At 47.1% G+C, this 10,576-nt stretch overlaps 1 pseudogene; it reads left to right on the top strand.

Annotated features, from left to right (window-relative positions):
• The first annotated feature begins 1,949 nt into the window (after positions 1 to 1,949).
• On the top strand, positions 1,950 to 3,587 carry LOC147707897 (uncharacterized; annotated as a pseudogene).
• Positions 3,588 to 10,576: the final 6,989 nt, after the last annotated feature.

Genomic DNA, 10,576 nt, shown 5'->3' with positions numbered 1-10,576 from the left:
CCCTGGTGTTACGATTGTTGGACGCCCTCACTCTGCCCAAGAAGCTAGCCATAATAAAATGCAGTGCACATAAGGCAGTGGTGGATGAAGTAGGAGAGGGGAATGCTTTTGCAGACCAGGTTGCTAAACAAACTGCCCAATCTACAATGTCGACTATGTTTGTAATGTCCTCTGCAAGGTGGGTGGAGGAATCTGATTTGTTTAATAATACCATAGAGAGTGTGAGAGAACTGCAGAAGGAAGCCACCCTAGCTGAATTAGAGCGATGGGAGAAGGAAGTAGGGAGGTTGGATGGGAATAATTGTTGGGTTAATTTGACAGAAAAACAGAGATGGTTGTTACCCAATGCATTGGTGCAGGCCGTTGTAACTATGGCCCACAGTCCTGCTCATGTAGGAGCTAAAGGTATTTGTGGCCTGTTAGACCCAGTATGGAATAACCCTAACATACAAAGGACGGCTGTCCTTTTGGTCCAATACTGTATGGTCTGTCTGCAACACAATCCGGGGAAGGCAGAAAATGTTTTGAGTGGGAACTTTGCACCCCCAACGTTACCCTTTGAAGTGCTCCAGATGGATTATATCCACATGGAGCATGTCAACAATTTCAAATATGTGTTAGTGGTGGTCTGTGCTTTCAGTAAATGGGTTGAGTCCTACCCCACGAAAGAGAACACTGCCCTGGCTACAGCAAGGGCCCTTCTTAAGGAGTTTATACCACGCTATGGTTTGCCCCGTTTGATATGGTCGGCCAATGGGGGGCATTTCCATGGGGCCCTTGTTAAGCATATTTGTGATGGATTACAGATAAAACAGAAATTCCACGCAGCCAGACACCCCCAGTCAGCAGGGCTCGTGGAGAAGTACAATGGGATTCTGAAACTGAATATGGCTAAAATTCAGGAGAGTACGGGTTTAAAATGGCCTGACACCCTGCCTCTGGCCCTCAAGTCATTGCGAGTTACCCCTCATTCTCGCTCTGGTCTCTCTCCCTATGAGATAACCTTCGGGCGACCAGCTAATATATGGGGGTACCCAGACCACGGTCCTTTTCTGATATCGAATATCCTATGTTGATCGATTACCTGTATGCCCAGACTAAAGATCTCCGTTCTATTCATCAGCAGGTGGCATCTGTACTGCAGCCCCTGCCAGAGGGCCCCGGACATCGTTTGGAACCTGGCCAGTGAGTGCTGGTTAAGAAGTTTGACCGAGACTCCAGCCTACCTCCGAGGTGGTCCGAGCCGCATCAAATCCTGCTCGCAACCCTGACGGCTGTAAAGGTGGATGGGAGAAAGCACTGGATACACGTCTCCCATCTGAAAAGGCTGCCGCTCCCGCTTCCTTATGATCAGCTACGCTGTGGGGGAATATTGACCCAGGAAACAGAGAGCCACTGCATTTGTACCCTTTTCTGACGCCTGCGAATTAGAACAAAGGCAAGAAGAGGGAGTGACGAGATCGGGTGAACCGGTCTCCGCTGAACCTGCAATTACTCTGAATCCTGTCATTGATATCCCAGCAAGCGAAAGCTCTAATGAAGGAGAGATACCCTCTGTGCTGTTTTCTGATCAGGAAATTCCGGGTCATGTGCGATACAACCTATGGCCAAGAAAGCATCACGGTGCCTCAGACCCTACTGCCAGGAGATAAGGAAAGACTTGATTGAGTAGACAGGGTTTGCTAGATTTCAGGCCTGTGGTACTGAGCGAGACACTGGACTGAACCAGTTGAGAGCTGGAACTTTTGTTACTGTGCTCTGTTCAGAAAGAAAGACTAACCCTTGTGAACGGCCAGGTTGTACACCAGGATTCCTTTTGACCACGACGTTTGTTTTCTTGAGATGAACGATAGGAGTCTGCCTGTGAGACTCAGACGGACACAGGGAGAAGAACCCTCTGGCAGGACGGACTGCTAGGCCCGAGTTTAGTTTTGGACTTTCAGCTAGGAATGTACCCTTTTGGTCGTATTGTACTTGAAGAACTTCTTCCCATTGCACCACGATACTTACCATTTTATGAGCCAATGTTTTCTACATGGACCATGTGTGTCAAAATTGCCTTTGTAGTGGTAATAACAATCATATTAGCTATCTTTATGAGCTTATTCATATATTTAGAATATAAATACCCCCTGCAAACTCTTCTGCCCTCTACTGTTGCCCCGCCTGAGCATTTCATGTTCACCTTAGCACCCCACAAAGAACGCCATCGCCAGACTTATGCAAAGAATGTATTTGTAGAAATGCTCCATCAAACCCATAGCGCTACCAACATCACCGACTGTTGGGTTTGTGGGCTCTTGCCATCCGTTATGCACAAACATGACCTGTTCCTCTCATTGCCTTTGTCCTAGTTGGGAAGTTGTGAAGCATGGTTTAAAATGTTTTCTGCTATGTACAGCCACTATGTTGAAAATCCCAAACAGTACACCAATAAGGATTACAACATGATCTTGGCATATATTGAAACCCACCAGGGATTTGACCCAGAGGGAAATGGGGGACAGGGATTGTTGGATCCAGAAGCCTGTATGAATTTATATACTGAGAGCGAAAATAGTAGCTGGTTAAAGGATGAACTCTATGATTTTGTTAACTTTAATGATTCGCAGTATTTCCAACACTTTGTTGTTAGAAATGTTACCAGTGAGCGTATTGTACCCATTCCTATTTTGAATACTTCTTCTGATTTCTGTGTACGAGGGATGGGACATGTACAGGTTGGTGACAGTGTCTGTAACTATACTTATCGCATGAAAATATTCAGTAGTCCTCCACTGTTGACACCGCCAAATGTGTATTTCGTGTGCGGGGAAAATGCTCACACTTGGTTACCCCGAGGTTGGGCGAGTCAATGTTATCTATCCTTTTTGTACCCCCCTGTATACATTGCACCATCCGACTATCACAGAATACACCAACTCCATCGTGCTAGAGCAGTTCCCAATAGGCAGCGTAGACAGCTCGTTGTACCGGAAGTCGATCAAACTGACACTTCCTTGCAGCAGTTCACTGACTTTAGTAAAGGATTGGTCCCTTTCTGGGGGCCCATATTCAATAGTAGAGAAATAAGACGGTTATCTAGGATAGTAGAGAATGTCATTAATATCACCACGGATATCATGACCAATATAACAGTAGAGCTTCAGGCGACAAGACTCGTTTCGCTCCAGAACCGGATGGTTCTTGACCTTATCTTGGCTGATCGAGGCGGAGCATGCCGGGTGATTGGCAGCTCCTGCTGTGTGTATATTCCAGACTCCGCCCCTACAGTTCATTTGGCTATCCAAAAGTTGCATCGCATCGCGGCTGAAATGCACACCGATAATGGGTCCTCATCACTGTCTGGTTGGTTCTGGGGGCTCTTGACAACATGGGGTTGGAAATTATTGTTGATAGTAGCTGGGGCGGCAGGTATCATTTTCACCTGCTGCCTCTGTGTACAATGTGGCCCAGCCTGTTGCTCCTATTGTGCCACCAAGGTGACAGCCATGTGCGTCCCTTCCCCTGTCCCCACTAAAATTCAGATGCTCCAGCAGGAGATTAATGAGCTGATGGCCATTGATGAGGAGGTCTTCCAAGACTAGTACTCCCTTTTAGTTAGCTACATCACGCTAAAAGGAGGGTTTGAGGAACCGAAATTCACTTCCGGTTTAGCGAAACATAGTTGCTTTTGATAATTAGCGTGATGCATCTAGTAAGACTAACGAAGAAACGCAAACATTAATACACACACGAAAGTAAGTAGTTTAGGAATTAGCATACACCATATTGCATGTTTTTGTATTTAGATCACAGACAGCACTGCTTGACTCGACCGACGCCATTTTGTGTCCTCGTTCGATCTCTGCATTAGCAAGCCCTATCCTTGCATTCTGCCAAAGCCGTTCCCCTGAGAAATGGCCCAACTGTTGCAAACTACTGTTTCTGCACGTTAGGCCCGTCAAGGTTATCGGTAGAAGGGGGAGGCTGGATAAGCACATTCCGAGGGGTGCTGCGCAGACTCTCTCAGAGTTAGCAGGAGGGAGTCACCCTCACGACCTTGCTATAATGAGACGAGCTAAACCAAGAGCGCTTTGTTTCCCATATATGTTCTTTCCCTCTGCACCAACCTGTACCAACTTGTAATTTTCCATCTTGGGTAACGGTTTCGAAATGTAACAGTATATACGTGATGTTCTGACAATGTGCCAGCAGTCTTCTTGGCGGACCTCGTGGGGTTAGGTCGCAAGGAGCTCCTCTGGCATTGTTTGTTTGTTATAATAAACGATTTTTCGGTACCTCAGCCGGTCCTGTGTTATTTTCAATATGTCTGATCTGATTTTACACGACCAACCGTTCCATGAGAAAGAGCTTACTTTTAGACCTTCTCTCAGAATTCTTTCTTTCAATGTCTAGCTTTTAAAGTTCACTAGTATTTTCGGTGTATTCTTTGAATGTCATCTGCGAGGTCAGCTGTCTTCGTCCAGGGGATTAATTCCTCCAATAAGTTAATCGTGAGATTTTTTATGTCGTCCCCTTCGAGACCTTCTGGTACATTCAGTATTCTAAGATTATTTTTTCTAGAGTGGTTTTCCAATGACTCAATTTTATCCCTAATCTCGATGTCTTCCTTTCTTAATAGGGTAATCTCTTTTTGATTTGTTCCCACCTTTTTCTTCGGGTCCTCTACCTCCAGTTCTACCATGCTGATCCTGTCCATGAGCACACTTATCTTCTGATCCATCATTTCGCATGCTTCCTGTATTTTTGCCAGTTTTTTTCTGAGGTCGCAAAGTTAGCTCTCATTTCTTTCATCATAATCTCCATCATTGTTTCAGTATTTTTCTGTGTCAACTCCCACTGACTATCAGCCCTTTTGACGGACTGTACTCCGGCCTCTGTTGCGGGCTGTGCCCCAGCCTCTACTGCTGTCTGTTGCTCTCTGACAGGTTCTATTACTTCTATTTTTCTATTTGGTCAACTGGAGTCAGTACCTTGTATCGGTTACTATTCATTTTTGCATTGTTTATTTCTTCCCCACTGCTTTCCTTTTGAGTTCTCTCTAGCTCTATATTGTCAACCCCTTTCTTCTCTAGGGATTCTTGGGTGTCTAAAATGCTTTCTTATTGCTTTTCTGGGGCTTTAAAGAAGGACCTCAATGAAGGAGTTCTCCTCGGTCTACTGTTTAGTCCAGGGGTTTTTAGTTTTGCTTGGCTAGCACTGGATAAGGGTGGTTGTGCCGTCACTTTGTGCTTCCTTTCTTTCTTTGTGCTTTTGGGGACTATGTAGCGGTACAAAAGGGGGGGGGGTAATGGACGGAGCATCTGAACCAATCAAACACTCACACGCAGTCAACAGATCTGGGTTTAATACATCACCGTTCTTTAGCCCACTCTGCCACCCCAGTGCAGACATGGCCATATGCAAATCAGTCTGACCCTGTGCCTCATGGGAACAGTCCAGCCCGAACTGCCAAGCCATGCCTTCCCTGGACCGGAAACAAGCTTCCTAGGACCGGTTTCTGGCATTACAGCCGTCTTCAGCCAGGCTTGCTTGAATCCAGTGGCAAAGTGAGCAAGGGACTCACGTCTGAGCATACCATGCCAACTTATGGCGAACAAAGCGGTACAAAAAGGGGTGGTGATGGACGGAGCATCTGAACCAATCAAACACTCACACCCAGTCAACAGATCTGGGTTTAATACATCACCGTTCTTTAGCCCACTCTGCCACCCCAGTTCAGACATGGCCATATGCAAATCAGTCTGACCCTGTGCCTCATGAGAACAGTCCAGCCCGAACATTGGGGACTATGTAGGCAATATCCCTTCTTTCCTTTTGAGAGGGCTGCACCTCTGTCGCTAATTGCTGTCTACTCCTTAAAGAGTACCCCCCCAGTCTCCTCTATTGGTTTTGCACCTTTAATTGTGAGTTTGGGGAGAGTGTTGGTGCCTAGTGTGCTCACCTCATAGCCTGCCTCCTTGGGAATCTCAGTCAGATTCCCAAGACTAAACAAGAGTTTTTTTCCGTCTGGGCGAAGTATGGCATTAACTTCCCATCCACCTAGCGTTATTTTCCAACCCCCTCTCTCCCTCACTCACCCTTTCTTGCAGTCTTTGCGGCGTTCCTGCTTCCTCAGCGTGGCGGTTTTCGTAGGGGTTTTTTCTTCCTTCCACCGCCACCGTGTTGTCTCTGAATGGCACCCTCGCTGCAGCACTCAGATTCCTTCGGTATGCCATAGCTGCTTTCGCCCACACATCGCAGGGTTGTGATGCGTTCTGTCTCTCCCTCCAGCTTCACCGTTCTCTGCACGCTTCCTCACACACCTCGTTAGCAGCTCCTCGCCGACTCAATCCAAGCTCTATCAAGCCTCAGCTGATAGGCGCCCGAGCCTCGCCCTTCAGATTACGGTTGGTTTTGTTTACCCTTCTTTCTTTTAAACTCCGAATATTACTCCGCAGGACAGATCTTATATTATCAATCTCTAATGTTTTTTTAAGCACCCGTGTGCCATTTTAAACTAGTTTCTGTTCATTTTCTCTTCAATGTTGTGTCCGAGGGCTCGGAGCTCGCCATACACTTCCTAGTCAGCCGCCATCTACTCCCAAGATAATAGTGGGTAACTTTTAAGAACCCTTTGTATTTTCACTTGAAACAATGAAAGGGCGATTATCCACATACAACTGATTTGGGGGGGCAGTGCAATACATATTGTTTAGTGCTATGATATCTCCAACCAAAATCGGGGACATTACATCCAACACATGATCAGAGTTAGCAGTACATTTTTCTAACAAAATTGAAATTTATGACATCATCCTCTCTAAGGCACGTAACACATCAGAATTGTTCCTCCCTCCCCTATTCTTATTTACACCCTCATTCCCATTTACACACGCAGTCATTAGCTGACATATGTCATGTGCCCCTTTACTTAGGGTCGCCTCAGAATTTAATAGCCCTGATGATAGAGAAAGAGAAGCACTTGAAGGAATACTGCTATACAAAGCTGGCATTCGTGGGCAACTAGCAGGACAGGACAATCCATTGTCAGTCCCTTGAGCGGTCAGTGATTTTAAGTTAGTCTCCATTACTTGGTTTTTCCCCATGAGTATAGCAATATCGAGTAGTGTGATGAACTCAGGGTCCAAATTGCATTCAACCCCACAGTGGTCGTTCTGGGGAGTTTGAGACAACTCTGAGTGGAAACAATCCAGAATTTTACTCTGCCACTTTTACAGTGATCGGTTTAACCACCGAGCTCAATGGCTTCAGCGAAACCGCAGATTCAGGCAACGGCTATTTACCAGCGTATTTTATTTCAAAATTAGCCTTAGCATCTTCCATGCCCATTTCCATATCTTCAACTAGTATAATTGACAGATGTTGTTGAATAAGCTTGATAGGTTGAGTTAAAACGGGGTTTCCACCAAGTTTTGCACAATAAACTTACTGGTGTGCGGAACTAACAATTGTGAGATGACCATATCAGTGCTCAACTCATCCACATTCGCCACACTAGGGGACATCCCCACTTCATTAGCCTGTGATGTTTTGCTCCTCAAACCCTTGGTGAACATAACTAATACCGTAGTATGAGATTTCAAAAGGGACAGATGGTCTTGTGGCTTCTTTTGCTTGATAGTTTTAATTAATTTAGGGGAACTAGAGCATTCAGATATGCTTCCAACTGATCCAGAGGTAGGATCTAATCCTCGCCCAGCAGATGTAATTAGCTGACCAGATCGCAAGCATCTAGAGGGCATCTTCCGTCTATATGGACTATTCTTAATCTTAATCACACTCCAGTCCATGAGAAAGAAACACTTGTCTCGAGCTTCCAATGTATCAAAAAACCAATGGGACCAAGTAACGTGATAACACAAGAGCTCTGTTGACCAAAGACCTGGACCTCTATGAAGTCAACTGAATCACACAGGACTGTGCAAAACTCCGGTGGTGGATACGGATGGGGTCAAATGACATACTCCGCATTCTGCACCCAGACCCTACTGGACTGCTTCCTTGGGGTTCACAGGTTACACTCCCTGCAACCAACTAATACTGCAACGCTTGTGTCAATCTGCAGATGATCACAGTGGGTCAAGTTCAGGGATTAAGTTCTAAATCAGGGCCAAGAACTAAGCCACCTGTGCAATTTTGCACCTCTTTTGCCCAGTTTGGCCAGTTTGTTAAACAGCAGGGTAGAGTAATGGGCTATGGCTAAGGCTGTAAATGCGACTATGGCTGTAGGCTATAGCTGAAGAACACTGTAAAAAATAACTAGGTCCAGTCAACTAAGGCTGAGACACTGAGGTTCTGAGGCAGTTTTGAGGCTGTTCTGAGGCAGTTCTAAAGCAGTGGGATGGAGGAACAGTACATCAAGTGGAAGTGCACCAGGCCACCCACAAGCCACACCCAGGCCTAGATGAGCAGCCTCCGCGGTAGCCCAGGCTCACACTCTGCGCGCGGTATCTACCACCACCATGTTTGGCCCTCACTCCTTACCTCTCCTCCTGCCAGATCTTGCTGGAGCTCGTCTTGACCAGTCCAGGCTGAGACGTAACGAAGCACCAAGTACGCAAATTACAACTGCGGTTGATCCGCTAAACCAATACTCCAATGCAGTCTCGTCCTCGCCCAGTGCCTGTGTTTGCAGCGGTAACATTGCGTTCGATTTCACATACCACACCTCATTCATATCTCAGGCCTCCGGGCGCTTTCTCTGAAGCCACAGCTGGAATGGAAGTGTGCTCCTTGAAAGAGACACTCCACCCCACTTCTTTGTGCAGTGATAAATGCTGAATAGTGTTTGGAGCACAAGCACAATGACAAAGTAGAACACAAGTCCCAATGCTCTAGGAGGATTTTTTCTGCAGCAGCATAGAAGGTAAATTGTGGATTATTTTTTTTAAAACTTATGATTTTCTGCTGCAGATGAAAAGATTGCAGGGGGGCTTCTGGGGCGGATCGAGATGGACCAAAACAGGTTAGAGTATGGCAGGTAGCAGCTCTCCCAAAGCTCTCCCACACACCAGCCGCACCGGCCTCACACCGACCTCAACGGGCCGGGAAAGTACTGCGGCTCAGCATGCCCGCTGACTCCCTGCCGTCCGCACTTGCCTTCAGGAACCTTTTATGGTCTTTGGTGGTACTTTCAAGCTTTCTTGCCAGACTTGGCCTCAACGCGGCCAGCGACCACAGCTGCTCTCTGCTCGTGCTCGCCTCGCCTGTATGCCTGCATGTCAAACCTCGCCTAACAGTACCCATTGTCTGGGGATTTGCAAGAGTGGAAAGAGTAGGAGATACTGGGTCACTTTAAAGGTTTCTTTATCCTTTATCCTTCATCCCATAACCCACTACTCACTTCTCCATTCTTGGTCTAATCTCCTATCATATACTCAAAGACTGTATTAAAAAAACTGTCCCCAGTCTCCTTTTCCCAGAACTCGCTTCTAATGATGTCAGCATCCCCATTCTAAAACACGTGCTTTTGCAAATCCACAATATCACTTCCAAAGCCAATAGCTATATGACCTAGTGGCTGATACTGAATGACAAATGATTGCTCGCTCTACAAATTCTGGAGGGGTAAACTATAAAGGCCATTGCTGGTAGATACTGTCTTCTGTGTCTAGAGGTGAGTCCAATCACAAACTTGCTGGCCAGTGTAGGAGAGTAGGGTCTGCAATCCTATGATCACCCAGATTTTTTTGCTTTTGTTTCACTGGTTTACGACTTTCTCTGGCTGTGGGCCTGCTAATCAGACCCACAGCCTGGCTGTTCTCTTTCTAAATTACGATATGTACCCTAGGTGCATTTACCAATTGGTACTGGGCCACCTTATCAGACCCCGTAACGCAGGGCATAGGTGTACCCAGGGCCGCCAGGGGCTGAAGCATGTATTATGCCACCCCTGGCTGGCCTCCTAAATTTGACACAACTGGCTGCACGACAGCTGGGGCGAAGACGTGTAACCACCCTTCGCTTTAGGTATAGTAGCTCTATATCTAACCATACAATGGACACCCGAGTTCCTATCAGTCACTCCTATGGCAGGCCTTAACGATCCTGAAGGCAGAGTGCGTGGGCTCGTGTGAGCTAGGTTCAGGCCCGAGCCGAGCCCGGTTGCAGCTTGCGGAATCAAGACCCAATAGCTGTTCCATGATAACGCGTACCATATCGGTAACTCCGGTGTCGCGTTATCAAGGCATGTCGAGTAAGGTGTCATACGAATCGGGGTGCTGCCCTCTCACCAATGCTGGCGACGAGGTTAGCATTCCACCCTTGTAGAGGGACACGACATGTACGTAACTGTGAACCCCGGTTAAAGTTAACTGAAGCCTCAGCTCCACAAAATGGATGCTGCCACCACAGACACGAGTCTGACCTCCTGCTGCTGGGAGTCCTTCCAGCGAGGAGCACTTGGACAAAGGGTTTCCTGTCGAGGGCGGTGTTCGCACCGTCCCAGACGGGGTTTGTGTATTCTGGGTAGGTAGGGCTTTGGCGAGAAGGTGACTGCGGAGTGGCACCCCGGTGCTCACTACGCATCTGCCGGTTAGAACCAGTTCCAGGGGCGACAGCCCTGGCCTGG

This window comes from Lissotriton vulgaris, chromosome 6, assembly GCF_964263255.1.
Source record: "Lissotriton vulgaris chromosome 6, aLisVul1.2, whole genome shotgun sequence".
Taxonomy (NCBI): Eukaryota; Metazoa; Chordata; class Amphibia; order Caudata; family Salamandridae; genus Lissotriton; species Lissotriton vulgaris.
Note: the sequence above shows the minus strand (reverse complement) of the source record. Positions and strands in the feature narration are given on the sequence as shown.